This window comes from Aythya ferina (assembly GCF_964211825.1).
Source record: "Aythya ferina genome assembly, chromosome: 9".
Classification (NCBI taxonomy): Eukaryota; Metazoa; Chordata; class Aves; order Anseriformes; family Anatidae; genus Aythya; species Aythya ferina.
The window spans coordinates 22,241,995-22,268,231 of NC_140305.1; the positions used below are offsets into that span (position 1 = coordinate 22,241,995).

The 26,237-nt window shown below is 38.3% G+C and overlaps 1 protein-coding gene across 11 annotated transcripts in view; it reads right to left on the minus strand.

Annotated features, from left to right (window-relative positions):
* NAALADL2 (N-acetylated alpha-linked acidic dipeptidase like 2) overlaps nt 1-26,237 on the minus strand; it is a 433,689-nt gene that overhangs the window by 347,156 nt on the left and 60,296 nt on the right. Inside the window, exon 1 of one of the 11 annotated variants that reach the window (XM_084529580.1) lies at nt 16,290-16,398. The exons of the other annotated variants lie outside the window; for them this stretch is intronic. The gene's annotated coding sequence lies outside the window, so the exon portion shown is untranslated. Of the gene's footprint in view, nt 1-16,289; nt 16,399-26,237 lie in introns of those variants that run through there. 11 annotated transcript variants of the gene reach the window in all.

A 26,237-nucleotide genomic window follows, 5' to 3' on the forward strand; every position in this document is an offset into this window, starting at 1 on the left:
AAGTGCTACAGGTAAAACAGACTCTTCATGGGAAGGGTATGCATAAGACACAGTAAAGCATCAGTAGCGTATGCATAAAAGTACAGTAATACAGCATTATTTTAAAACTCTAGATTCACACAAGCAACTTTCATATAATCACAGTAAACAGCACATTTTCTTATTTGCCTTCTACAGTTTGAAACTGCTGATGCTGTTTAACCAACTTCTGCCCCTTAAAATATTACTCAATTTCTCCATAAAATATTTATATTAAGCTTCTAGCACAGGTTTCTGCTCAAGGTCCTATTAAGCTCTCATAAGGAGCTGAGTCAACATGTCATGTACTCAACCTTTTAAACTCCCTGTTTCTTTCAGGTTAGGTAGAAATAGCAGAAAACTAGATGATACTGTTGCTCTTTTCAGTCCTCATTAATGAAAACAACTGTAGTTTGAAGAGTATCAAAGGAAATATGCATGCGTGCATCAAAAAATTTTGTAAATGCTGTTCACCTCTCCAGCTAAATTAAGCTCCAGAAAATGGAAGGTATCACTTCACCACGCTCTTATCCCATCTCTCGCTCCCCTACATATTATCCAACATCTGTGCTAACTGAGATCATTCTGCTGTAGCCCACACTTGCTGAATAATTGATTGCTTTGACATTAAATGTTCATGGACAGCAGCAGGCACCGAATCACCTTTGCAACCACAGAGATGTGATCTGTGCATTGCCAGGCTGCCAAAACTTCCCCAGAAGTCAATGGCACTTCTGCTTATCCAAAGTGTGCGGGTTTTAAAGTTGACTCCTGAGCTTCATGGTCTTCAAGAAACATTCTCTGAAATTCTTTAAGACCTTATTTCCCTTCAAGGTAACAATATATCGGTACTTGCATGACTGAGATTTACTTCCTTGAACATAACCTCATATTTTTACTGACATTTGGCTATCCTCACCTCCAGGCGCAACAGTAAGGAAATTTATATGTAAATTCAGTAAGTAAAGAAGCTGGGGAGAAATCCCAACTGCAATGAGAAACATTTAGAGGATTATATGTATCTTAAATATTCATTAAATTATACTTCCTGGATGTTAGGCTAATCATGAAAATTAAAATAGTCTTTCTGACTTTTTCAAGAGGCAGCAATTGAAATGCATTTGTTTTTATGCTTCCTGAATCTACTTGTCTACTTGTGACAGTGCTATTGTAACGCTGAGCAAAGGAACATAGGCCCAAGTCTGGAGCACGTAGATTACAGCAAGCAATCTTTTTCTGACTGGAGAGAAAGGCACCTCCAGAGCACTGCTCAGGCCACCTAGCAAGAATAATTTGGATTACTTGATTATTATCTTAACTCACAATCATTGCTAGTCAAACAGCACCTCATTACACAGCAAGATGGGTGCTACCAGAAAAGCCAGGTGCTGCCCAAGTGCTGAATATCACTCCCTGAGCTGAATTAAGTTCAAAATGCACACAGCTATCACACCCACCGCTCGGTGCTTGTATCACACTAAACACTGCTGTGATGAAAAATAATATATTAGAAAAATGGTAGTTTTAAAATCAAATTTGTCTAAATTTAAAACAGGTGGAGGATTCAATAAAATGGTTTACCACAAGAGAGCATACTTGCATATATAAACTGCTCATCACTTAGGTAATTCCCGCATAAGATTTTTTTAAATGAGTTTTGTTATTTATTTATTTTAATTAAAAGATGCGGCTGACCTGTGTATCATCATTTACACCAAGGACTTTATCAAAGAGGAAAGTCCAATTAGCATCAGTCCTCTCTGGATGTGTGGGCTAACATATCCCACAGCAGCTCAATAAAAACCCAGAGGTGCCCTCTCCTCTCCAGAACTGCAAAACTAATAAACCATTTCATTTAATTTGAAACAGACTACACTGAAATCCAGTTTACCTCAGAGTAGCAATGAAGTGCATGCTTTTCTCCAGGGCACGTGAGGAAAAGTATCAAAACCCTAATGCATGGGAAGTACACTGCGGAGGTTTGCACTTGCTAAAGAGAGGCAGGTTGCCAATGGTATTTATAAAAATAAATTAAAAAAATCAGAAAACACAAGTTGCAGAATCTTTTCTGAAATGCATTGAAAACACATTTTCATAGCATCCTTTGAAGTAACTCTTAGCTGAACTAAGAATGATACCTAAAAAACGTATTTTTTTTAATACATTAGTTATGATAAATTGCCATAGCTTTCCCTACACACAAGGAAGAGAGTTCAGTATGTTGTAGTGATTTTTATCACTGAAAAGAAAATGCCTTTTCAATTACCATGATATGGCTATTGCTGTACTTCATTTTCAACAGTATTGCTAGATAAAACAATAGTTGAAGCACAGGCTCCACATTAGTTCAACCAGATACAACTATTACATCAACCAAAATCCACACATTTTTTCTTCAAGTGGAGAAAAAAGAAAGAAAAAAAGCCTAATAATAGAGACTATCTCACTACATAACACGAGAGCACCCAAAAATTATAGTAATGGCCAGGAACAGAATAGGAAACAGATGCACTCTGCAATTTTGTCTAACAGAGTTGAGTACGTTAAACAGCAATAATGTTTTTCTCTACAGGTTAGACCTAATCCCTGCAGCCCTTAAATTTGTACTAACAATAAATTGTACTTTGCTAATACTGCCAAATAGGAAAGTAACATTTTGAAATTTGTCCCTAACCACAATTCTTTTAGATACTATCTTAAATCCTAAAACGGGAGTTAACGCTGATAAACCGGCATCAGGATAAGCCGGCCATGATGCTGGTGCCAGGATCAACAGGAGAAATGTGTCTCTTCCACAGAGATACAGCGCTTGGAAAAGGGAATGAAAGGGACAACTCTTTTACAAGTCCTCATTAACAACAACAGAAAATCCCACGCAGCATAGAATGCCTCCCGCAGACTATAAGGCATACCCAAGAGCTGGAGGGGGAGAAGAGGCATCCAAACCTTACCCCACAAAAACCATGCTGGATCTGCCCACCACAAGAATATTTCTGAGGAGTAAACCTGATGCCAGGTGCTTCCCAAGGCATTTATGTCAGGGTTTGGGTCTCATTAAAACAAAAACCCAAGCACCACCAAACCAAAAAACAGTTAGTTTCACTGAGCAATCTTGACCTACTCTAGTTAAGGTACATGTAACTCTTAAATCCGCACACCAGTTTGGTGTTTATTTGAAAAACTTAAGTATTTAATAGATACTTTCACTTTTAATTACCATAAATGTCAAGAGCTTCCTGTAGGGTAAGAAGAGCTCCCCAAACTTTTCAATGATTTTTGAGCTTTATCTGAAGTGGTTAACTTTAGGATTTTGTAATGAAAGCAGCCCTACATTTTAAAAACTGACAGCCTTCGTGCCCACACATTTTCACCCTAAAACACATCCAAGGACATTCACTGAACACTAGTGCCTCTTCTCACACTTGACATTTATTAGTCATGATTTTAAAGTGAGGAGTATTTAATTACAAATAAAAGATCGCTGCATTTGGTAACACTCACGGAATTGCTAAGCATGAAATAAAATATGATGCCAATGCCTCCCCTTTGACTTTGCTATGTATATTTCTTTCTTTTGATAAATCTAATAAAATGGGCTGATTATCAAAGTCTAATTTAAGACTTAATGAAGCAGTAAAGGTTGCGGTGATGAAAAAGAAGCTGGAACAATAACAGTAAAAACATAGCCATAGACTATGACGATCCAAGAAAAATTTTCTGGCCAATTAGATTTGATTGTGTTGAACAATGACAAACTACAGGAGTAATTAGAAATCACACACAGTATTAGCGAGTGACTAAATGCTGTTGCTGGTTAACTGCATTTTATGCTTCCTGAAGATTGCCACATCCTTCCACTGCATGTGTTTTAAACAAGAATCAGATTAGATTTAGTAGTTAGAATTGTACTTTTTCCTCCTAATTTAGTTGTGGCCAAATTGATTCCTGAATTTTATCTTCCTGCTGACTTTATTACAAAACACTCTATTAATATTAAAAGGATATTACAGAAATCTCATTCACACAGAGTTCAAGTGACAGTGACACAAGAAATTGTGTTATGAAACACATTAATAAGGAAGCTTGACGACTGAAGCCATCTACATGCTTTTTTAATAAATATAAACACTTTGTATATGTATAAATATGGAACTGTTAAAAATGGGACTGTTAAGGTCCACAGATATTCCTTATAGAGTGGTCACAGACCTAGGGCTTTGTGTGCCAAACAGCAGGCCCCAACAGCAGCAAAGCCAAGCCGCTCAGACAGTTCTGAATGGCTGAAAACCCAGCTGGGTTTGCAATTTAAGATACACAAAACAGGTTTTGAATCCACAAACACACATTCCAAAAAGGAAGGGCTTTATAGAGGTGTTCAATGCTGTGGGTTATTCACAATGGCTCAGCTGAACACTAAGGCAGGAGTCTTGAAGTGAAATTAATTATAATTAATCAACATTTCATAAGCATCTTTGCACTCACAGTATCCTACAATACTGTAGCTGTGAACACACCAAAAAACATGTCTGATCACTAACAGCACAAGCAAATCCAAATGACACTTCTGCTTTAAGTCATACTGCCAATTCCTACCGCGTCTGCAGAAATAAGAGATGGGAGAAGGGAGAATTTTCACAAGACACAAACATGAGTTTGCAGCTTAATGGACTTTTTACATTTTAGCCTCCTCTACCAAGTAATGCAATAGTCACAAATAATTTCTCTTAACTCTTACACTCAAGTTAACAGACAGTTAATACCAGGAGAATTTAATTCACAGGAAATCCTTCAGCAACATTTCCATTGGCATATTACTTGATACAAACAGCATGCATCTGTCTGTACCACTGCACCTGATTAAAAATCAAACACTATGGATTTTTTGTTGAGTAGCTAAGAAGTCATATGTCAGGGTGTCTAACCGAAAGCCTGCCTTCAGCCCATGACTCACATGGTCAAGGCTAACTAACAAGTGCCTGTGCAAGACAGATGTGGTTTTACTGACAGCTGCAGGACACGTGGTAATGTCCTAAGGCTAGCTCATTTTCTGCTTTGCTCCTTCAAATTTAAATTCAGAGAAAATACTTTGTGGCAAAAGGAACTAACTCATACCTGTTGCTCAGTTGGAGCCTCCAAGTTCAATATCCTTAATGACATAAAAACAATTAGTGGATGATCCTTCAAACCCTGACACAGATGCAGTGAATAAAGGTCAAATTCACCAGAGCCCCTTCTTCTGCTCCTCTCAATTCAAGCCAATTCCCCTAATTGAGGGCTGGGTTCATTTCTCCCCTCCTGGGCACACTGGGCTCTGGGAAGATATTCATCAGAGGATCACAAAGACCCACTGGAGCAGCAGATGCTCAGTGAGCTCCGAGCTGGGTTCCTTTCTCACCTCAGTCCCGTCCCAGATAGCACATTCATCTGTAAGGGGGCTGCGTTCATGCTCTGCTCTGCCACTCGTTATTCTGGACAAGACCAAAGTGAACAGGACAAGAGATGATTCCCTTTGCGCAGTTATACCTCTGCTTCAGGCTGTGACCAATTTCAGTCTTCAGAATAAAATTTAAAAAGGATGAAAGAATAACAGGACCATATCAGATCTAAAATATAGCTAAACGCTACCATGAACCTATGGCTAAACACAACAGCAAAACTGTTTTTCCACGTCACTACTAAAACAACCACACTAAATACTGCCAATTATTAAAAGCTAGCTTGTTGTTTGTAATTGCATAGAGATGCCAGATCCTGGCTGCACGATCACAGCACACCTTGCAGGAAGCAGGGCTGCTTGGTGCATACGGCTCATCTGCACTCATAAGCACTACTCTAATGAGAAGCAGAATCAATTTTTTCTTTTTTTTCAAAACTACTGAAATTGAGGCTCTCTGATCAATGAAAAGCATCATCTTTTCTAGGCCTCCTCCTCTCGATCTTCCCCATGAAGCTGACAGGGTTTGGATTAAGATTTCTGTGAATCCCGTTTGCCAGAATATTTATGTCTAACTTAATTTTGAACATAGAAGGCAGCAGGCAAAGTTTTTGTAGCTTTCCTTAAAATGTTAGCAGTAGAACTGATTTGTTTAATTCTAGCAACATTTGCTCAATTTAACCAATTATGATAGTAAGCTATAAAAGAACAAGACAGGAATCACCAGGTACCCTGCTTTAATCAACTTAGAGTCCACTGATTTTTGTCCCAATTCTAGGGGAACTTCATCAAAATTTTAAGGAGGAAATATCAAAACTTTATTTACACTTACTCAGTTGGATTGCCTAGAGAAGAGCAGAAGAAAGCTTATCTCCACCTCTCTTACAGGGTCACTAAGCAGCATTTGTGCTGTGGTTCTTTTTTTACCCCTGCATCCTGCAAACTTGAAAGCGATTACAGTAGAAGCAAAGATCTCGCATTCCAAAATTAAGCAATATATTTCCACTAATTTTCAGACTAACTGAATGGGAATGATGGATTGAGACAGATGGCAAACAGATCCAAGAGAGAGCAGCATCCTGAGTGGTGCTTCTTTCAGTAGGTAATGGGGTAATTTCAGAGGTAACTGAAACCTGCTTGAGTGGTACGGTTTGTAGAAGGGTTTTTGTCCAGGGGTGTGAGTGTACAACAGATGCTCAGAGAGCTTGACTCTGATACGTAAAGGGAAATTAGCCAACAGCCAAGAACTGATTTATCCCTGGCTTCAATGGAAGTTTTCATTCAACCAGCAGTGAGACCCGCTTTGTCCTTAAAAGGCTTCAACTGTTTCCGACCAAGGCAACCTCATTCTGTAAATCAGATCATTTAACTGCTGCATCTCTTGTTTCTGACTGCAAATATTAGTTCTGCTGCCCTTCAGTGTCACTGCTTTGCATAAACATTGCTCAAGATTATTTTTTTTAAATTAGATATGACCACATCCTATCAGTGCTATTCTGAATCCACAGGTACTAACAAAGATAAATCAGATTTTTTTCCCCCATGTCATCTCTTGATAATACTATATATATGGTTGGTTAAATATTTAATAATTATTTAAATCCAATGCATTTTAGTGTTAGAAATATTGAAATTAGTCAAGTAAAAATGGTTTTAAACTCAAGCACTGGAAATGCACATTTTGTGCACTTCATTTCATTTTATAGTCTCCAAGAACTATTACAATTTTTAATAAACTTGTATCTGGGATTTGAAGCCAAACACTTATGCTCAAAAGGCACAAATTTATTAACTAAAAGATACCCAAAGTGGTAATAAAATGTATTCCCCAGTGGTATATTGCAAATGGGCTGTAAAAATTACATTTTATTAATCCAGCTGCAATTAAAGAGTAACAGCTGTGTCATTTGCATTGCAATGCCCCACTTTTGGGGAGATGACAAATATTGTTCATTATTCATTATATATTGCTGATTGGCAAACATTTTTCTTAGTCCAGTAGTGATGTCTCTTGGGCACAACTGCTTCTCTTTATGATTGCAAACTGAGTTCTCCTGGTATCATGGGGTTTGCAAATGCAAAGAGCCTTTCTTTTTCTTTCCTCTAAGATGTTCCACGTTTCAAAGAGAATGATAAATTTCTGCTGAAGCCAACAAAACTAAGCAACACATACATATAGACAAGTATCTCACCAACAAGTTTTTAGAGTGCTATTGACAGTTACTTGTTTTTCTACAATTAATAAGCCACTATCACACTCTCAATTTCTTTATTGACATAACACATTCAAATGTTTGGCAGGTGCAAAGTAAGAAGCAAAAAATGTAGTGGCTACAATTTAAGAAACAGAGATGCCTATTAATTTCTAGTATAAAATAATAAGAAAAACGCATCATTTACTTTCAAATGAATTAATACTGCATGAAGTAGGTAAAACAGGGGCATCACCCTACTTCCACACTTCTGCAGTGTCCTGCCCTCACAGCTGGAGGATGTGTAATGCTCTACATGTGTTAAGCCCATTAGAAAAACATTACAGTAAAACAAAAACCCTTTATGATTCCTGAAAACAGATATGAAGCCACAACAACCAAGTACAGTAGGTAGCCATCAAATATCAGCACTCAGCCACATACTTCAGAAAATCCCAGACCAGTTTTATGATACTGATGGCTCCAGATCTAATAAAACAGTTCTAAAATTCTGTTTAAAATTCATTTTAATTGAAGAAGTAACTGCAGCCCACAAATAAATATTTAATTAGTATTTACTCTAATTCTGACAGGTTTTCTAACCATACAGTAGAGATAAACTAGTTAGTTGAAAGGGACCCTCAGAGATCATCTACTCTAAGTGCCTGAGCACTTGCGAGCTAACCAGAAGTTAAAGCACATTTTTAAGGGCATTACCCAAATGTCCCTTGAACACCAACAGGCTTGGGGCATCAGCCACCTTGCCAGGAAACCTGCTCTAGTGTGTGACCACCCTCACAGTGAAGACATTTTTCATGAAGTTCACTGGTAAGTGGCACAACAAACATTTATTTTAAAAAGCACACGGCAAGCTAGGACCACGGTACGCTGTCTTCTCCTTGTTACAGGCTTACTGACAAATGAGGAATTACTCTTTCTGAAATAAAAATGCAGCTTAAGTAGCTATAATAGTATTATTTGCTTACAAGGTATTAACAACACTTTTCTTTGTTGCGTTGTTTTCTAGGTAAATATCTCAGACTCACAGTTCTTATTCACTAGTACAGGGAATAGTTTCTCAGAGTTTCCTCTAGGATGATGGGAATAAGCCTTGACTCACAGGCATGAGGACTCGTTTGTGAGTGTACTTTCATCTCAAAAATTCCAGAACTTGATGATCTGTAAAAGTTTGTATGTAGACCTGATCCAGGACCTTTTCTCCTCATGAAATGTCTCTCCCTCTTTGCTGAAATCCTAGAAAATCCATCAAAAGGTCTACAGACATGACAGTCTCTACTAAGCTTGCTGCTGTCTTCAAATCTCATGTACCGTGGCATTTTCAGGCTCTGAAATGCATGTTGTGAAGGTTTTCTGTTGACCCAAAGAAGCTTCACAGCATGGTACATCTGAAAACCAAGAGCAGGACAGCACGGCTGCCTATTTGCAAAGCCTCTGAAGAAAAGAGCAGGAGACATTACACACCTGTCTGTCAAGCCTGAATCGGAGACAAAAGACAGCAGCAAGGAAAAAACCTTTAAGAAGCCAAGTAAATTTAAAGAAAAACACCCACACCACAAAAACAGCGAAATGCTAGTTTTCAGTAATTTACTGAAATAAAAATATTCATCCAGGAACATAAGATGCACGTACAGTATCAATTTAGTCACCATTTGAGTACGCTAACATTGCTTTACTGCTTGCCACGAGCTCTACTTCCTTATAAGATCTCTTCTAACTATGATCTAGTAAGACGAAATATATGTAGCTTCTTAATAGAGAGCAGTTTATTTCCAGAGAAAGACTGGTAGACTTTTTTGACCAAGAAATATAACGGAAGCCATGAATTGCCACTTCAGGACCAGAACGTTGTATTGAACTGACCTACTTCAGGTATTTTTCTCCCAAAAACGTGGTATCCAACCCTAAATTGATTTCAGTGCAGAGTACAACGGAGCTTCATGAGCTCACTGTGCAAGTTCCATTTAAGAACTTTGAAGCATCCTGGGAGATGAACTGAAAACCCACTTCTTGCTAACTTTCCCTTTCAGTGCATCTCCTCTCACTCTCGATTTTCCAGGATGGAAAATGCGTTTCTTAAAAGTGGGGATCATTTTTGCTTGAAAAGCAGTGTACAGATTACAAAGACCCCAAGCCCCACACAGCAGAAACCACCCATGCACCATCTGCCAGGCCAACCTTCATGTTCCTGTGCCAAGGCCAATATGCAGCTTGTTGCTCTAGGCTAAGCTAAAGGCGCAGGCTACCCCAAAGTACATACTTTCCCCAAAAATGTTTGCTAGACAGAACTTCTATTTCCACCATATAAAGTTCAGCATTGCCTTGGTCACTTCTCAGTGAAATATTTTTATTTTTTTTTAAGAGGACCTGAAGTATTACAGTCACTTTCCATTAAGTGAAACATTTGGAAACTTCAGATAAGCTTAGGGGAAAAAAAATAAAAATGTAGGGCCTAAATGTAAGAAAACCCAGCAGGCCCTCACACATTAGAGCAGTGTGGGTTCCTGAATTCAGCTCTCAAAGAACCCAAATACAACAATAATGATCTTGGCACAGGGCGCTTCCTGCAGATTAATGACCAGCAGGGAGGAGTTGATGGCCCACAGCGCAGCCAAGGGCCATTAACCCCAGCCAGTCATTAATCCCCAGGAACTGCCCTGTGCCAAGATCATTTTCTTATTTCAAAATGAAAAGCAGCGGAGACCATGTAGGATTTTTGTTGGTGTTGGGTTTTGTTGTTGTGGTGTTTTTTTTTCTTTCCTTTTTTTTTTAAATTTTTTCTTTTTTCCTTAAATGAATGATGTTATTCAACTGCTATCTCCAGGGTATGCCACCCATGGAAGTTACCTTGCTCTAGATTAACTGAGAGCACGCAAGTGCACAGGCTGGGCACAGCACACGATCCAAGTGGCTGACAGCAATTAAGGAATGGCTGCAGCCCTCTGCCTTGTTCCAAAAGCATTGCTGAGCTTCACTGCATTGAGCAAGAAGGCTGCTGCTGTAAGCTGCATTTAGTTGCACCCATTTGTGCCGCCAGGCACCAGGTCAGTAGCAGGAGGCACCAATCCACCTCGTGCTCTACAGCCAACAGTGCTGTGGACTTTCCCTAACACCTCAGAAAAGAGAAAGGATCATTATTGTCATGCTCGTTACTATTCACATCACTTACACCTCTTGATAACTCACGCTTCCCCAAAAACACTCCACCAAAATAACCTAGAACAACAGCCGATTTGTGTGGGTGATTTTATCTTTCAAAGGGCACCAGGCACATAAATGTACTTGAGATGTTGAACCTCATCGACATGCTGAAACTCACACAGCCTATCACAAAACTGCCTGGCAGAGGAGTATGCAGGGGCAAACATCAAATTCCCTCAAGTACATGCTTTTAGAAACATTTTCATTACAGTGACAATATTTGGATGCAGGGAGAAGTCTTATCTTTAAATTTAGCACATCTCCCAGTGACCATGACTGCACATAGGCAAGACTAATTTTGTTGGGCTAGAATCATGTAATTAAGGCTTCTTGCTAACAGCATAATCACTGCTTTAAATATTAACATATCCCCAGCATTCAGGTAAAGAGATTTTTGTTCTGTAATGACCATCCTTACAAATTAAATAAGGTTTTGTCAGAAGAAAAAAACAAAAAGTTATTTTGAGTAATTAAACTCCACAAAATGTCATTACCATGTTATTTGTAAGTTGTCTCATCTCTAACTAAACTACTCAAGTACTCCTAAATAAATAAATAAATCTCTTCCCAGTGCACGTTTTCTTTCTCCTCTGTATCAGTAGTTATGAATTTACCTCATAACTTCACAGCTACGAAAGACACTTGATACTACTTACAGTTTTAAGCTGAGCTTACTGCGTCGAGTATCTCCCCCACACAATCTCTTCCTAATCTTCTGTAAAGTGTTTTTTTTGTTGTTGTTTTTTTTTTTTTTTCAAGGATGAGGCTTTATGAAATTGGATTTTTCTATACGAGGGGAGAACTAACACGTGTTTTTATTTAGCAGTAAACAGTTGTATTCAGTTACTTGCTCTCGCAGTCCCTAATCTCATGGAAGGCTAATGCACATCCGCCGTCCACGCGGAGAGGGGGGTGCACGGCACTTTGAAGCAGCAGGCTCTCATCAACGAGACTATGTGAGCAAAGGTGAGTGACCCTAGCGCTCCTTAAACAAGTACTTGCTGTCCTCTGGTTATATATAATTTACTGGGAATAAAAATAATTCATGAAAACAATTCAGGAGGGACTGAATAAAACCAGCACTGCTTTCCAGGAATTTGTTGCCAGCTGCTACAAAGGTCAGCTATTCTAGCCTGTTGATTAGCTTGATACACTTATTCCCACAATGGATAAACAGAGTTGAAGGTTTTGCATCAAAATAAGGACATCAATGTATCAAAAATCACACTACATTATCAGGGGGCAGACCATCAACTTTGCTTCCACCATGTGGAGCACAGTATCAGAAACCAAGACACAGAACAAGCTCACCACTTTGTCCAAAGATGCATCCAAATGTCAGATGACACTGCACGCACAGCCCACAAAATGCAGCTTTCAGCCTCATGCCCAAGCCTCCTACAGATGTACCAAATTGGGAAAAGCACTTCCAAAGTCATCTTTACATAAGAATACCATAATAGCCATTTTCCTCAAAACAGATGTCCAAATAACTAGACCTCACTCTGAAAATATGCCTAGATAGAGTTTACTAATAAAATAGAGTTATTCTGTTCACTTATTGTGATACAGACCTAGCAAGACTCCACACATTTCAGTGAGCAGTATTCCTAGCAGAGTTACCCTACAAACCCATCACTTTTCTTACCCACAGAAATACTGTACAGCAGACTCTGTGCCCCGCTTTGCTAATTAGATCCCACATTTTTCTCCATATTACATTAATCTGGAATAATGCTACAGACTTTCACAGACTTATTTCTTTGGCAAACTAGCCGTGGCAGTTCAGAGAAGTTATTAAAACTTTGGGATGCCTATTCTACCCTCAAAAGGTCTCCCAGAATGAGAAAGCAAGCCCACAAAAATTACTACCCACATCAAACGCACTGTTTGTTAATACACAGTATTCAGACAGAATAATCCAAAATACTAAACTGAATTCTGTGTTTGCTTATATTTGAAACGGAAACCTTAGTATTAGCTTAAGTATATATTAATATACGTCTTGCAATACAGACAAGCATTGCACAATAAGCAGTCCTCCTTATGTAGCTTAGTCCCTGTTTTTTTTTTCCAACCATAATTTTCATTAGAAATTACTCTTCTCATAGAAAATACCATGGTCCCAAATAAGAACAGTTACTGCCTTGATACAGTAATTTGACTCCCTGCGGTGTGCATCTGTGAACCTTTAATTCTCCCAGCCCAGCGTATTGAATTTTCTGGGTCAAAATTAGAGACCACATCAATAAGCTCAATAGTTGACAGAATGGCATACAGAGCAAAGTTTAAATATTTATTCTTTCTGTGAAATCACTGAACATTAGTGGAAAATCTTCTGAATAGAAGAACAACGTTCTTTGCTAACTGTAGTATCGTTAATCGCTGATGTCTGCTTGTATTACAGTTTTCCAGAGTTTTTAAAAATAAGCGAAAAGTTTTTCAAATGTGCTCAAGAATTTAGAAACACAAATACCAGATCAAGTTTGCCAAGAACGATACATCCAAATTCCACTGAACTCTTTTCTTCAGTTCCTCTGATAGGAGAAAGCAATAAACAAACAGCACCCTAACAGTTCTGAGAGTTTAGGGTCTGCTTTGACCTTTCTACTGACCAGTCTCACAAGCCATCCTCAGATTTCTGAAAGGTGAGCTTTTTTGTGTCTGTCAGTTGGCAAGTGTGTTGAAGTACAAGAAAAAGCGAGACCTGCAGTTGAGTTGCATTCACACTGCGTACAGGTTTTCCATCCATATATCTTACTTCAGTTCTGAGTTGAGCAGCAGTAATAGGGGATTTTTAGTAGGAAAAAAAAGTCACTGTACATTTTATATGAGCAACAAGAAACTTGATTCTTCCTTATAAAATTCTAAAGAGGCTTTATAGAATTAGATGAGCTTTCCAAAGAAGGAATTTTACTTAAATATTACCTGTTCCATTCTACCAGTTGTTGTCTTAAGTCCACATGGAGCTAACCAGTTCAGCAAGGATCACTACAGTTTACAGTAAAGATAGTTCTTAAAACTAGCAAGGAAGACATGCAGAAAAACAAAAAACAAAAAAACAAAAACAACAAAAAAAAAAAACACCTCCATACAGCTGCTATAAAGGCAAATTGTACTGCCTGCAGCTTTTACTTTGAAGGTCAAAGATTCTCCGAGTCAAAGAAATTGCTCTTCAAAAGGTGAGAATAACAGTTCCTGTATACAGAAATGTTCTGCCCAGCTATTTTGTGCAGTGAGGACCAATGATAGCCTTTTTCATTCCTAGCTGGGAACTGCAGGCCAAATGTCATGCCAAGATAATAACGGGCTGATTTCAGAATATTGAGAAGCAGCTTGAAAGTGAAAAAAACAACTTTGACAAAATGAAGAAATGGCGGCGTTTCAACAACTGCAGCCTGAGATGATTTAGGGGAGTGATCAAATTAGTTTCAGTATCTTTGTTCCTCTAATTCATCAATCTGCAATTACTGTCATTGTCATAATAATTTGTATCAGTTGTAATTTACCAATTTAAAAAAGAGGCAGATGCTAAAATTCAAATTACGTAATTACAACTAAGAACATTACTAATATTATGTGTGCTCCATTTATCCCTGGCCCTTAAAGTGGACAGTTCTTCAGTGGAAGCAGAATTCCACATCCTTTTTTTTTTCCCCCTGTAAACAATAATCAACATGCAAAACAGCTCCCAACTACAGAAAGTGATCCATAGCATCAACTTTAGTAGTGCTGAGTCTTAGTATACAATTGATTAGCTTCAGTAGTTTTCCAAAAATCTAAGTCAAATTCAATAGCAAAATAAATAAATAAAATTAGGAGTAGGCTGACCTGTGCATTTCCACTAGGAATACAGTTTTCTCAGAGCACTCTTTCAGACCTTGTGGAACTTGCCATTTTTACATCACTTTGGGCATCTAGGTCTCAGGAAAGGTTGCTGCCCCAAGACCTAGGTAAAGTTTCTTGGCTGGAACAACCCAAAGATTAAAAGCCAACTCTTATCCCCCCCCCCACCTTTTCTTTTTCTCCTCCAGATCAACACTGCCACCTTTCATTTAACCAAGAACTTGCATCTCTTAGTTGATTCTCCATTTTGCAACTCCTTATACTGCTTTACTGAAATAAATGAATGCATACTTGAGCTCCCCTTGACATTATACCACTGCTGACTTCAAGAGTGCAAAACTATGGTTGTCTTTTCTCTTTCCAATCCTTGCTATAAAAAGAAGTCCAACTCAGTTTGTTTTGCCTCTCCATCTCACCCTGATTATTCAGCACAAAAAAAATTCTGGGCCCACTCACTCCTTCTTTCTCTTCCTTTCTCCACCCACAAGCAAAGGGAGTCACTGCAGTTTACCTCAGTCATTCCATATTTCTACAGTATCAGAGTGACTCATTTATGAATGCAATTTTTCTCATGAACAAATCATGCAGAAAAGAAACACTGCTCTCCAAAGTACTCCTTTTAGATAGGAACAGAGACTGAAAAAGGACAGAAGGACTTGCTTGTGGTCACAGAAATACGATATGTTGTAGTTTCCTTCATTCTCCACTGGTCTTCCTGAATGTTTTCTTTAAATGCCTCCCCTGCACCCAATTCAGTTTAGAAGTGACTCCATCCTACTCTATCCTACAGTAGCAAGCACAGTGGTGCATGATCCAGGAAAGGGTCTTTTAGGAAAGGGTCTTTTGGCTTCATTGCAAGCTTCCCAACCTTCTGCTTCAGTCAGCTGCTCTGCTCAGCTTGGGTGTTGAAATTCTGTTTTTAGAAACAGAAACTGAAGATGATGAAAATTAGGGCTAATAAAAGCCTGTTTTAGCTAATAAACTAGGCATGGAGGCTTATATTCCTATTTCCCTTACCAGTCTTTCCTCCTGTTTTGTGTATGTCTGTATTACACTCTTAAAAGAAGGACACATTCCTAAAAACTTTAACTTAAGCATGTAAGAGTAACTTCTGCAATTTACCCTTAAATAGATTTCAATAGCTATCTTTTCATCTGAATAAAAGCTTGCTTGCTTAGCTATTTTGCAGACAGCCCAAAGAATCAAGCATTCATCTCAACTTGCAAAAGAATTGATAAGCACATAAAGATAATTCATCTCTAAAAACAGAAATGCTTCAAGAGTCATTTGAAACCAATTCACCACTTTGTAAAGTGTTTTAATGATCTACGGCTTGTATAGGAAGCCCAAGTGGAAATTCATGACAAACATCAAGTCTTTCAGGTTTCCACCAATTAAAGAAGAAAAAGTCTGTTAAGTAGTTACCACTACTTAGCCCCAGTTACTGGATTTTAAAGAAAGTTTGGGATTCATACTTTTAGCAAGCTAATCAGCACAAAGAAAAACTTCAAGTAAATACATTAAGCAGAGTCCATCTCTAACCACTTCCCTCCAGCAGAAGCAAACAGACAGAAGTATACCTCAGGGAAAAAAGGTATTAGTCCACCTCTTAGTTTCAGCAAGCCTAAAAAAAACATGAGATTTAGGAGAGCTGGGAATACAGTGACAAGAAAGATTAGTAGCAGGGGCAACACTGGGAAAACTAATACAGCTGACAGCGACAGCTGACATAAGTGGGTCTTTCTTTTACATAGTAACAGGAGCTTCTCATCAGCTTCTGATTTTATGATTTGGGGTACCTAAAGTGCTTGTATTGCTTGTTTTTTTTGTCTTTCTGTTCCAATGATTATATACCCATTTGACACACGATTTCCTAATCAGCTTTTTTAGTCACTCAAAAATAAATTTTAGAACAAAACCAGACATCTCACCCTTGTCACTTTACACTTTTTTTGGGGGGGAAACTACCAACAGAACATTACTGTTTGGGAACAGTACCAGCAGTACTTCACCATTTGGGAAATAACCCATTGAAATAATCAATTGTAGCAGACTACTATTAAGCAACACACAGCACAGGCACAGCACAGATCCGTGAGCTGTGCTCGGGAATCCCACCTAGAGAAAGCTTTCCATGGCTCAAGTTATAAAAGAATAGTGGTGAATGCAAAACCAGTAACTCCCAGTTCCACGCAGCAATGGGAATAAAGGCCACCCTGAATAGCCGTCACAGCTTCTCCCTGTGGTGTCACACACCTGTCTGCCAGATGCTGAGCAAGTGGCCAGACCCTAGGTCCTCACCCGTCACCTGGAGCACGTCCTGAACGTGTAGCACTGCCTTTGTTTTCACTTTGGGTGAACCCTCAGAGAGCAGTTCCTTGGGTGACCAATCATCCCCTGACAGCACAGATTTCTAGAAAACGGTGACAGACTTGGCCCGGTTCTCCTCGGGAGCCAAAGCAAACCTGGTTGTATTTTTGCATTTTCTTTCCCTGTCTACAAACATCAAAAATGCTTTAAGCCAATGATTATCTGGAGTAGCACAAACAGAGCCTCAGCAGCACAAGCACGGGGGTGTTCAGTTTGATTATTATTTTATTCGCCTTAAGGCTTCTCAGCAGCAGTTCAACAATGTTTGAGAAGGGGGACACAAGCTCCTGAACGCTACACTTTGAATCTGTCCTGAAATGAGTAACTGCATGAAAGTTTAGAAAATGAAAAATATCAAGCTGGCCTCATAGATCCATAATTGAATGCCCCATGATGGCACAAGTTGGGCAAGTCAGCCATAAATTTTTACACCTTAAGCTTTCAGGCAGCGGAATGTAGACTTGGGAGATATTTCTGGTTCCAGCTATCTATCACCCCGTTAAAATTTGCATTAGTTCGCATGTCTAACACCAGACAAGACTCAGTCCAGTGGGACAGTAAATTGATGCTCCTCTAAAACTTTGAAGCAAGCACCAGAATCAACATTATAATCATACATAGTACCGCTTTCCTTGCTAAATCCAGAGCTTTCAACACTCCTATCACCTACGACAATGAGCATATAATGAGCTGTCAGAGCACACAGAACAGCAGTCCTGGTGTGCAAAGTAAAACATTACATTAATCTGCAACCAAAGATTTATGAAAATCAACATCAGCGTCACTGCAAAATGTCTTCATTTCTCCTTTCCCTGTTTCTGTATCTTCAGATACCCATGTGAAATCCTTCAAAGTTGTTTGGTTGTGTTTGTTTGTTTAAAAAAACAACAACAATCACTGTACTTTACAGTACTCGTCACCGCACATCAGGAGTGTCCTGGGTCATGTATCACACTGCATTACCCATCTGAAAGAATCTACTTCTATTGACGGTACTAATGACCAGTGTAACAGTATTTCAATATTGATTCTTCTGACTACCCTAATAATGCTGTCCTATTAATAACACAGGAGATAAGGTGAAATGCATCTTCCTTACGATAACAGCTACAATGATTACCAATGGATCCGCAGGCCAATGACACTATTTAACTCAGAATATTATATAAACAGCTATAAACAGCTTTGCCTAGAGAAAGGAAGAAAATTCACTTCGCTTTACTTAGGCGTCTACATTCTTTTGCATGCAGTTTTATTATATACACTTCCTTACACAGATACAAAACAAGTAACACATTGGTATAACAAAATCTGAAGTTCTGAATTATTTTCTGTAACAGAAAATGAGAATTAGGAGATTGCATGAAAGATTACTGGTGTCTTTTAGTGCCTCGAAATCCATTTTTTATTTTTATACAGGCTGTCAGCTTTTAAGTTAATAAAATGATGTCATAACTACCAGAGGTACAACAGCACCCCCGACGGACGGCATTTTGCACAAGCATAGAGGACTGTGCCCACAGAAGCACTTCCTTATCTACTTTGAAAATTTCACACTCAACCTCATCATTTCACAGTCAACCTCATCAAAAATCTATGGACCGCCTGGGCCCCATTTCAGAAGATGTTTAATGACATCCTCATATGTTTACATGTTCTACTAATCAGGCACTTAGAGTTATGTACATGTTGATTCCAGGTCATTAACTAGTCCAAATTGTATTGCAGCTAACAGGAAATAAGTCACTGAACTCCAGTAGGCTCCCCATTAACACTGTAATGAACGGGATGAAATTCAATAAGGACAGACACCACAGTTCTGCCCCTTTGCACTGGAAAATCTTCTAGATGTTGACACCTTTTAGTCTGCTGTTTTTATGTATAATAGTACAGAAAAGAGTCAAAACCAGTACCAGAAACTGTCCTGTTACATGCAATAATGCAACTTTTTAAATGGCCTCTTTCTAAATCTTTGAAACATATTCCATGATGATTTTTTTTTGCTTTCACTGTGAAGCAAACTATTACAAAGACACAACTAACATGAAAATGAACATAGAAGAACAAAAGAGAAAAGTGACATAAAGCTTTAGGTGATAATGGGTTACATTCCATTTGTTTCCTCTGAAAGGAGATGGGGAGACCTTAAATTAAAAAAAAAAAAAAAAAAGTACTTACATCAAGTGGTTATGGTAGCAATAATCATCCTTTTGGTCTAATGCTCTGCTGGGAAACTGGAATGTTAGATACTTGTTCCAAACATGAGCTGCTCTACAAGAAGCAGCTTTGCCACGCAGGGCTATAAACCCTGATCTTACTCCCCCTGGAGTCATCAGCAGCCCCCATGAGCAGGCAGGAGCCCAGTCACAACAGCTGAGGAGCTGCAGAGAAGAGGAAGGATCAGGTACACCCGCACTGCTGAACTGGCCACGTATTTGGTATTAGTAATTGAATTTCTTTAAGTATTTACTTATGAAGCCCTGTGCTTAGGTTAAACCAGATGTAACTTAAGATAAGCAAGGCAAGGACTGGACTGACACACATTTTTAAGGTAAAACAGCGTAAGGGATTCTGGGCACAGATGTCTATTCAGTATAGATCAACAAATACTGGCTATAGATCCCAGGGTTGTCCTTGTTCAGCTGCTAACTGAACTTCTAACCTTAGACTGCAGTACCAGCTTGGTGGCTCACCTCAGCCTCCAGACCTTAATGAATCAGAAGCAGAGCAGTCTACTTCTTAACATATGGTCAAATTGGGCTTAAAGGAACTTGAATGATTCAAACAAATTAAGCCTATCTTTGAGCCACAACATCCCAACTAATATGCATCATCCCAACATCATGCAGAAAAATCAACGGTCTCATTTTCTTATTTCTAAATAAGCATATGTGGGCTATGCATACTTAGAGCTTTCTTGCTTTTGCTCAAAGACCCTTACATTTTACAGATGGAGAAAAAGGAAGGTTCCTGCAATTAACATGAAATACTGGGATCAAGAGCAAACTGTGGTTTAGTAAGCTGAAGTAATTTTTTGAAGTAGAGAGAAAAAAAAAAAAAATCTTCTTCCCAGTCTTTAAAACTAACTTCCAAGGTAATTTGTTCTGTCCTTAGACAATTACTTTCTAAGTTTACCAGCCTGCTATATATCAGAAATTCTATTTTTAATATTCAATTGTAGATGACATGACAAGGAAGTATATAAGACTGTACGGAACTGAATATCACCCAACCCTCTGCAAACAGCACTGAAGGTGTACTGAACATGAGCATGACAATAGTTTCACTGACAGCCACAAGGATTATTGTGCTCAAAATTAAACATTGCTTAAGTGTGTCTCTCATTGAGGCTAAATACAAGTTAATATCGTGACCACTAAGTACCCACAGCCTCCTGGTTCCCTCCTGATATGAGGCTTTGTTCAGCAAAATTAAATAAAACTGCTGCAATTTCACAGAAGTTTCACACACTTAGGACTGGATTAATGTCACTGGAAAAAAAAAATCTCAACTATTTCACACAGACCTTTAGAAATCAGTTCTTCTAAGTATACTGCATCATAAACAAGCACATTCTTGAATAAAAAACCCACTTAAGAAGACACACAAGCAAATCTTTTATTGTAGCTGGCAAAATGAGCAGACTTAGCTCAGAAGTCTGCCTGAAGATGACAGTTTTTGGTATCAGTCACTCTAACACATGCTCCCTTTTATTGGGCTTTCTTTTATATGTAAAGATGTATGGGAGTTTTTCACCATATTCCTGGGTAAAGAGGTCACTGTTCCTAAAAAGCTGCAAAAGCAATTCTGAATGCAGCCACGTCAAGCACACTTTATTGAGGGAGACAGTTGGACTGTCTGATAGAAGATGAGCTTGATGAAGAGACCAACACAGATAGTAGTAACATTATCTGGTCAGTGGCTTAAGCTCAAGGAAACTGTTGAACAAGTTTAGTCAACCTAATCAATGTATTTATTATAAATAAGAACCATGCCACATTTGTATTTTCATACAGAAACGTTCATATGCTTTCATTTTCAGAGGAAATTGCAGGCTAAAATTCCAGCTCAGTAAGAGGCTGAAATACTCAGATAACTCCATTGTTACAAAACATCTCTAGAGTACTCTCTTGAGAAAATCAGGAATACTGTAGTATCAGCTGCAACACTGAATTTGGTCACAAATCTGTTGTCTTGTGATTTCAACCATGCTGCTGATAAATACACAGATGAGCACTGACTTCATGGCCTAATGACCAAGGCACCAATTATCCAAAGTTAGTTCTCCATTTTCAAACATGTAACAACTCGATTTTTCTAGTTTGACAGGACAGATACATGCTTTTCCTGCAATCAAACCAGAAGTGGAACGTTTCCGTCTATGAGGATCCTTCAGAGGTCCCTTCTCAGCAGGTGAAACCTCTGCTCAGCTTTCCCCCCATTTTGCCAGGAGTGACAGATACAGAATTGCACTGCGAGCAACCATCGAGCTTCGAGACAGCTGCATGAGTGCAGTATATCTGGGGGGGAAAAAAAACAGCTGCAAAAACAATGACCTGTTACAGGAGGGGCAAAATGATTTGTTCCCATAAGAGAACTAGGCTCCATTCTACTCTTAGCACCCTCAAATAATGCGGAGCACATTTTTTTTTCCCCCTTCCTGTAAGAATGATGGATGTATAATGTGGTAAGAACTGTTTTCTACTGCTCTAGCTGCATTTCTTACCTCACAGAACACTTTGTCTGCAAGAGATGGATAAATATTTGACATGGCATCATTCCCAATGCTCTCCACAAAAGTTTCCAGAAATTTACATTTTCCTGTGCAATAATTAGGTAAGTGACAGGTTTTTTTCTTGCTTTTGTACTCACTGTAATTATAAAACAAATTACATAATTTCAGAGACGTGTAAAATAACTCTGACATTATTTCACTGGGTCTGGCAGCTAGGATTTGAAGAAGAACGGGACCAGAGTTAATGAAGTCAGCACTAGAACCTTCATATAATTTTTCTGAATACCTAAGAACTTCTATGTGGTGTAAAAATAAATCATCTTTATGACTGCTTCCTGACAGAGGTGGGAGGAGTAAAGAAGACAAACTAAAAACCACGAGTAATTATGAAAATGTCAGATGTATGATGTGAAATGCACACAAGCCAGTCAGATATTAATGCAATGTAAAAATACATTTTTTGGTTTATTAGTTGCAAAGTTTGTACAGTTTACTTGAAGATATAACTATCTTCAAAAAAAAAAAAAAAGTACTGATACAAAAATATAAAGTTTGCTGTGACTGCAATGTCACAGGCTAAACTCAAGACCAAAGTTTTTATGGTTTTTGTTTGTTTGATTTTCTTCTTTTTCAGGCTACCAGGTACTAAAGAATGAAAATATCTACATGAAAAAAAAAATATTTTAAAAAGCAAACAAAAAACACTATTATGGCTTCAATATAATGCATTTCCTTGCTTTCATCTCTGCAGAAGGAATTTAGCAGACTCAGTTCAACAATGTGTTTTCATCCTGTAGTGGAAACATTTAGATTCAGGACATCCCCACAAGATTCTACAGATGTCTACTGCATACCCCAGATGACAGCTCTTAGCAGAAACATTGTCAACTCACAACACTAGATGGAACATTAGTCCTTTAAGTGCTTGGCAATTGTTTTACCAGAAGTACTTCACTGATGTTACTATAATATCTACAAACATTTCTCATGATTTCCCACTGGCCAACATTTGTTCTACCCTCATCAATTTGCACAAGAATTTGGTTCCAATACTAACAAACAGTTCATTTTAAAGATTAAAAACTTTGTATCATAAGTACTAGAAGTGGGAGCAATCCCTGTGTTTGCAAAACTTTTGGCAAGTGCTATCACTACTCCCCTCCACTGATTCCATTCTTTCTCATTTGATAGCAGCATGCAATGAAGTTCTTTCTGGTCAGTAAAATCTGTCAAAAGTCATATCCCTTCCCTTCTTCTTCCCAAATTCCTTCAGTTAAAAAAGAGACATCTTAAACCTTAGCTGGCTACACAGCTTCAGAGGCCTCAAAAATGCCCCAAAAACATAACGGAGTTTTGAACCACAGACCTCAAGGCAAGTCAGACTTGGACTGCCAAGCATATCCACATCCAGACTGGCTATCGTTTAACCACACTAGTGACTATATGATCTCACAAACCAAACTTCTAAAATGACAACTTATTACAGAAAATAAAAACAATTAAAAAATATCTCTTCTGACATGTAGGGAGAAGGCTACATAACCGAGGACAAAGAAAAAGCCAGAGGACCCAAGAAAAGCAAAGCTATGGGCTTCCGCACTCCTAATTTGCTTTTGCTCCTTCCACAGCCATACAGATCCAGCTCAGGTCACCACTTTGCAGGGGCTGAGCTCACTGGGGAAACATAGCATCGCAATTCCAGTAGCCAGACTGAGATTTGCAATGCATGAGAAAGATGATTGATGCTCATCCCCACTAAATGGGGATGAACTAGCTACAAAATGGTTAATATTATATGTTAATGCACTTTTGCATACTGTCATTGTTCTTCATCTGAGGACAACATTAGGATTTTTTTTTTCTTTTTTTTTTTTTTTCCTCCCCCCCAAAAATGGTTTTAGGCATCACTCTGGAATTAGCTGTCTCTTTAAAAAACAAACAAACAAACAAACAAAAACATTTGACAGCTGGATACTGCATCTGCTTTTCCCAGGTCATTAGTACCTAAGAACAGTTAATTTATGAGACTATAAGGTTACAGAGAGACTGCCAATTAAAAGGATCACACTTCTTTCTACTATTTTCAGCTTCGTCTGCCGAGTGTTGCAGTTTAAAAAGTCGTGCCAAGTTGAAAAAGCCATCAACTTCTCAATATTCCAGTAATTTTGTCAAAATCATGGGTCATTTTTCTTAGGACTCCATTTCATGGAGCAATATGATTTTATGTAGTACTTTCACATCTCAGATTCATGCTTTCAAGGTTTAAAATAAGAATTTAGAAGGCTAGTAAATAAAAGAAGCAGAGTAAGGTCAATTGTATCTCATGCAGTATACACACAAACTCTTAAATACTAGAAATTAATATAATCTAAGAAATATTTCAGGATATGCTATTTAATTTCTGAGTATGTGAGGCAGGTAGTACTCAGTTACTTGCACTGCTCTTCTTGCTTTGACCACTGAAGTGCTTTGTGAACCATCTTCCATGATCAAGGCTCAACACATTTGTCTGGTTTTTGTTTCACCTTTAATATATACTGGGAAAAAAGAAGCACACGTACCTGATGGAAAAAGGTTATTGAAAAAACAAAAACTATTTGGCAATTCACCAGGAACATGTTTGGAAGCAAAAGATAATTTTAAATCATTAATAGACTTCAAATAGCTAGCAATTTTATTTTTTTTTTAACATGCTAAAAAAATAAGAAACAGAGGCTGAAAAGGGCAATTTAAGAATATAAGCAAGGAAATAATTATTTTGAAACAGTCCAATTATATACTCAATAGGGAAGCACTGTTTCCAATTTATAGTGAAGCGCTTTTTAAACATCTCTGTTGTCAAGCTCTATTATACTACTATTGAAATTCATTCCCTGCCAAAACGAGGAGATTCATATCTTTCCGTTTCATGGTTTGAAATCAAGTTTAAAAGCATTTTTTTTTATTTTTGTTTTTTCCCTAATCCCAGTTCTAATTACACCAATACAGGCCTTTCAGCTTGTACAGGGACACCAGCATTTCCGTTATCAGGGCTTGTTTTGAAAATATTTATTCACGGAGGATCTAAGAATGAAATATTCATTCAAGAAGGATATAAGAGTATCTCAGCATGAACGAAAACAGATTTTACAAAATCTGGCATCAAAGTTACTTCTGCAGAAAAAGGAGGAGATCAAAACCTAGCTCACACACCCACAGTCATACAAACAGACGCTTTTAAAGTCAATGGAAGAGAAAGGGCACCAGGCATGTAAAGGATAATTGACTACAAATTAACACTCAGGGGTATGGAGGAGATAGGAATCTAGATAGGGCCCTCAGTTCACTCCCCATCAAGAATTGTGTCTCAAACTAAGTGGCCATAGGTGGAGTGAACCTCCTCCCACTCAGATTTCAGTGCAGAACTATGACCTACATCTGTTCTGAATTAATGCCTTAACCTATGCTTGAGTTTACCGTTACTGGAAGAAAGCCTTCACTGTATCAGGAAACAGCACGTTGTTGTTATTACATCAGTATCGCCAAAGCAGCACAGCCCTCTGATAGCACACATGCAGTTGAAGCAACCCTTAGGTCAGCATCTATTGTTTATGTAAGAAGCTGTTCTCAAATAAATACATTTTTGGGGGGTTGCAGGAATACAGAGATGCTGGAATAAGAAACAAAACAATCTGCCCCCAAATGCAGCACATCCGGAGCGTGCAGTGGGACTGCAACAAAATTCATCCGTAACTTCAGCAAAGAACTTTACTTTCCATTTTTCTAACCACTGGCAGGCTTTGAAGAGTCAGGCTTGGCTCGAGCACCCATCCTTCTCCTGAACCAGCTGCAACTTATCATATTATAATCCCCATCTTCAATTGCTCAATCCATCCTTTTCAGTGCACATTTCCTCGTGTTAAGCTAGTTATTGGCCTGTGGCTTCCCATTCTTTCAGACTCTCTCAAGACTTGCTCTTTTAACATTCATTATGTGCTTTTTCCACACATCAAATATATTGTTTCCATCACTCCTAACATTTTAGAAGTGTTAGATATAGCTTAAGATGCATGTTATAACTCCAGATATTGTACAGTTAGCTGGCCAAGTTTCATTTTCCAATCACCAACAGAGGATTTGAATAAGATGTTTAAAAAAAAAAAGGCTATTCTCCTGTGGTGAGAAATTTCATGCCAAGACTTGATAGAGGATGCATAAACTTCTACAGTTGAGTTAATGCAACTCCAAAAGCAATTTTTTTTTTTTTTCTGATAGAGACACTGAAACAGCTTCAGTGCAATAGCATATACTGACCTTCTTCAACTCCCTGTCATTGATTTCTGTAAACCACAGTGGTACATCATATACAATACAATTAGATGTACACATAACCAATGTATGTCATAATTATGCAAGCATGAATATAGCAAAATGAAAGTTGAAC